The sequence below is a fragment of the Fukomys damarensis genome, unplaced genomic scaffold (assembly GCF_012274545.1).
Source record: "Fukomys damarensis isolate Sample0158 unplaced genomic scaffold, DMR_v1.0_HiC HiC_scaffold_24, whole genome shotgun sequence".
Taxonomy (NCBI): Eukaryota; Metazoa; Chordata; class Mammalia; order Rodentia; family Bathyergidae; genus Fukomys; species Fukomys damarensis.
This window is the reverse complement of record NW_022900936.1, coordinates 40821359-40826285: the sequence shown is the minus strand read 5'-3', so window position 1 is coordinate 40826285 and position 4927 is coordinate 40821359. Positions and strand designations below refer to the sequence as shown.

Sequence of the window (4927 nt, the reverse complement as noted above, 5' to 3'; positions counted from 1 at the left end):
TATAAAATTAAATGTACCAATAAAATTAATTAAAAAAATAAGATATCTCCATTGACATTCTTAAAAATATTTTTGAAATAAATTTAAAATTTATTTAATAAATAAGTTATATTGTGTCTTGCTCTAAACATGCAAAAATCTAAAATTTTATAATATCCAAAACAATATAATAAATCCTATGTAAAAATATAAATTTATTATCTTCATTTAATGATTACTTTTCAGTTTTAAAATATATCAAAAATATAATTTACTTGAATTATTCATTTTCTATATCTTTAAAAGAATTTACATTTTTAAACCTTGATAAAAATAAAAGATACAGACAAATTCATTGTGAGAACTTTTATTCTTTTGAACTAGCCACGGATTTAAAGTGTGAAGTGAGATTAGTAGTAAGAATACCTCTGGTTTATAGGAATTACTTCTTTTTACTTCTGCCAGTATTTTGAAGAGAAACGTTATTGAGAGAATACTGGGTACAATATTAACAGAATTTAATGTTTGCTTTGCCACTTGGAAAACCAACAAAATGTCTTTATATCATTTTAGAGAAAAAATTGTGAAAAATCAAAGTGTTTAGATTCCAAATATGAAAAATATTGCAATTGACACAGGTTATAAATTTCTCAAAAGTTAGTATGTAAAACCACAATATTAATTATTGGTTTTGTTTATTTTTTTCAGTAGCAGGAATCAACAGAGCTTGTGATAATTATCGTCTGGCAAACATGATACTTTATATTCAAACTAAAAGAAACTTGATGTTTGCTTGCTGATGCATTATAATCTATAGATTGATCTATATGATTCAGTGCATGGTTTTCAAAGCAGACCCTGAGGAGTGCATAGGAAAGCAGATCATTAGCTCCACCAATCTGGAAGGATCTAATTAGGCAGAGACTGAGAGTACTCCTAAGAGTCCATATTTGGACAAGTCTTCCAGAATATTCTAACGAATGCTAAAAATTGAAATTTGTAGCTGTGTAAAATGTGTAGTACCAGATAATGTTTAAGAATCTATATTCACTATTGTAGTATAAATAATAAATGGATTAGTTGAGAGTAATGCCTGTCTTATTTTGTACTGTAGATGTTTAAATATTTAGCAAGGGCAGTCCTTGTGTTTGCTGTCAATTGCATTAATAGATTCTTTCTACTTGCAGACAAGATTGGCTATAATGACATGTGTTTTCCGGTGTTAGACGATTATCTCAAAGTTATGTCTATTATGTGTTTATCTATAACTGACTCTCATGGCTAATGGTAATGTCCCGTGGTTTATGAACTCTTATTCCATCTGGCTTCTTCAGTCTGGTTTCCTTTGTCTGTCTGTCTAACTAACTCTGTCTCTCTGTCTTTCCGTGTCTCTCTGTTTCTCTGTCTCTATTTGTTTCCTTCTTTGTGTCTTTTTCTGTCTCTCTGTCTCTCCCTTTCTCTCTCTCAACTCATTTCTTAGAATTTGGGGCTATCAAGAAAAAAATCTGGAAAACTACAAGTAACATATTCTCTTTCTCTTTGACAAAAATTAATAGATAAAAATCTCATAATTTTAACAAAAGAAACAACTGTACCAACGTCCAAAAAATATTATAATGCAGAATTACAGTGTCTCATAGAACACTGAAGATTTTTAAAAAGGAAAATATTCTGAGTCATCGCAGCTAGTGGCCTTCACCACTTCTACATCCTGTGTGTGGCCTTTGGGGAGAAAAATTACTTTTAGTTAAAACTTGTGTCTGAAGATGCTCAGTCAGTGGGATAAATGACAAACATAAAAAATATAGCAGAGATTGGAGTTCTTGGCTTTTATCCTATAGATATCGGTATTGAATTTTACCCTTCACACCATAAAGCATACAATGCAGTTCTCCTCCTAAAGCGATTACTGTATATAGATTATATACAGATTAAAATTTTAAGTTATTTTATATTTATTTAAATGTTGGAATATTTTGGGCCACAATACTGACATTTTCATATATGATAATGAACTGTTTTTATACAAATTTTTTAAAAAAATGTTTCTAATTTCTCACAATAGAAAAGAAAGTTATTTTACAATATCTGTATCTAATTAGACTAACATATCTAAATATATTGTATTTTTATTATAGAGAGACATATTTAAAAATGTACCCATTGTTTGTAGTTGAACCCAACACAATTGTTTCATCCCTTGTGAAACCAGTAGGCACACCCAGGAGGTAAGTGTGGGGAAAGGTTTATTACTTCATAAGTAAGTAGAGCTGTGGAATTCACTTCCAAAGGTGTGTCCCCCTGAAAAAATACAGTGAGAGGATTTTTTTGGGGAAAATATACATAATCACCTTGGAAAAAAATGGTCATTGTAGGTGGGCGCATCCCTAAGCACGCTGAGTTTAAAGATAGTTTGCTACTACAACTATTACAAAGGAATGGATGTGTTGCCTCCTGGGCATGTAATACAGCATTCAAAAATTATAATGAGCAAAGCCTTTGTAGGTCACAGAGAATCAGAAAGGCTCAATGATTGTGTCTGGGAACTTGTGGATTTTTTTTGGGGGGGGGTTATTTGAAATGAAAAATTACAGAAATTATTAGTCACTTAAATGGTCAGCAGCTTTCTCCCTGCAAATATAGAAGCCTATTCATAAAAGTTCTTTCCTACATCTAACACTGGAAATTTGATCATTCATTATATAATTTTGTTGATTCATCAAATTAATAATGAGCAAGTACAAAATTAAAAACGAAATGTGATAATTTACCAGTCATGGTTTTATAAAAAAGAGAGTTCTTTTACACTACATGTATCTAATTTGACTATCGCATTCAATTTACATGTTGTACAAAACCTGAGTTAGGGCCGGGGATTCAGCTCAGTGGAACTGCACCTACCTTGCAAGTGCAAGGTACTGAGTTCGATCCCTGGTCCAAAAAAAAAAAAAAAAAAAAAAAAAGACAAAACCTGAGTTCACAACTGTTAATTTCTTATGGTTTTTATAGTATTAATTTTGGAAAACTAATATTAAAATATATACTTAGAATGTAAAATTTTCCATATAGCTTTGTCTAATTAGGAGCACCATTTGCCTTCTGACTTTAAGATTAATGTTTAAACCACTTTCTTGATAACATTAGAATGAACATTTTAGTTTAGATGCAATTATTCTAAAACATACATATTGCATATCTGATGTATATAAAAAGGCAGACCCAGGTATCTGGTTCTTAAATAAGTGCAGAGTTTCAAAAGTTGTTCAGAAAATAAAGGGTTTATTCTTAGGGGATAGAGAGAGGGGTTTCCCTTTGAAGAAAGTGGATTGTTTTTTGGACATATCCTTTGGGATCTTTGTTTGAAATGTTAATTTGAATAACAGGTTTAGAGAGGCTTAGGACAAGAGATAAACGTAGCTGACAGCAAAAGTCACCCTTTGGGGAATCTTTTCTGTTTCACTGACTCTGTGGTGCTTAAAGTAGCTGAAGTTATAGCATGCTATCCAGAAAAATTGCTGAAAAGTATACAACACACTATTTCTGGCAGTACCTTAGACTTCTCTATTAAAGAGGAATAATTAAGTTTTAAATGTATTTATATTTCAGAAAATTCAAACATTTAGAATGAAATATTTTATTAAGATATTACTTTTATTTATTTTTAATTTCCCCCAGATTTTTCTGAGGTAAAGTTGACAAAATTGTAAATTTTTAAGATGTACAAGGTGAGGTTTTGAATCAGTTATGCATTGTGGTTATCAAAATCAAGTTAGTTGACATATTCATTATCTTACATAGGTAGTAAGTATTTATATATCATGGTGAAATTACTTAAGATCTACTCTCTCAGCAATTCCTGATTCACTAGTACATGCATCTTACAATTTATTTTCACAAATAATGCCATTAATTTTTTTGTATCTTTTCTAAAGCAGATCTACAGAAGACATTCCATCTTAGTTGATAACTCAAATGTACAAACACTCAAAGCAATTGTAAGTATTTAATTATAGGTTAATACTATTAAGAATTATTAAAAACAATTTGAATCAAATATTTAAAAGTACAGATATGTACTCTGACCTTACAATATTTCTATGAGTAACAGCAAAGACAAAAGCCATAATATGGTGTCAAACAAGAATTAGTGGATGCAAATGGTTCTATACTAAAAATATAGACATATATTATTTGTCTTAAAATAAATTTCATTTCCATTTCCATTATTTCATCTCTGAATTGACATTTTGGATTGCACCTTATATATTACTGACAGGCAGAAATGAAAATTTAAGCTTCACTCTTAAGGTCAAGATGTTTCATTAAGTGGAATATTGTACTGGAGTAGAAACTCTGAGGAAAAAAAACACCTAAATTTAACAAATCTTATCAATTTCTGTCATTTAAGTCGGCCATTTTTTCTTTCTCAGTTGTTAACACCTTTTATGCTAGTTAGTAGAGGAATCTAAAATTGGCAGAATATTTGGAAAGATTTTCTATGAAAACAACAGTGAGTACCTTTATATTTGTAGTATAAAACCTTGTGACAGTATCATGACAATGTGAAACATTTTTCCTTTGTGACTTTTTTTATTACTAAGGAAAGAAAATATCCCATGTTAATAAAAATCCTGTTAAACCTTTTCTCATTAAATTACTTGTCATGTGGGGGATTTAACTACCAAAATAGATTTGGAGTGGTACAGGTAACCAAATAAGATGAAGCCTTGGAAGAAAAATAATTGATTAGAGATATTTTTATGACTTGAGCTCCTAAATTGATATTGACTGAAATAGGAAAACAGATGGATAATTTAGATTGAGATGATTAATACTGCTATGAAAAGATGAAGTGATAAATATCTATTGAATGTTTACTGGGGTAGGAATTAAGTAATAATACATAAGAACATGGAAGTCACAAAGCTATTTATGCAAACTTGGGATG

At 30.1% G+C, this 4927-nt stretch overlaps 1 long non-coding RNA gene across 1 annotated transcript in view; it reads left to right on the top strand.

Moving 5' to 3' along the window:
- Positions 1-3962, top strand: part of LOC104873156 — a 5378-nt gene extending 1416 nt beyond the window's left edge. The window contains exons 2-3 of the long non-coding RNA XR_783385.1: positions 2153-2207; positions 3912-3962. This is a non-coding gene — a long non-coding RNA (uncharacterized LOC104873156). The remainder of the gene's footprint in view (positions 1-2152; positions 2208-3911) is intronic.
- The last annotated feature ends 965 nt before the right edge of the window (positions 3963-4927 follow it).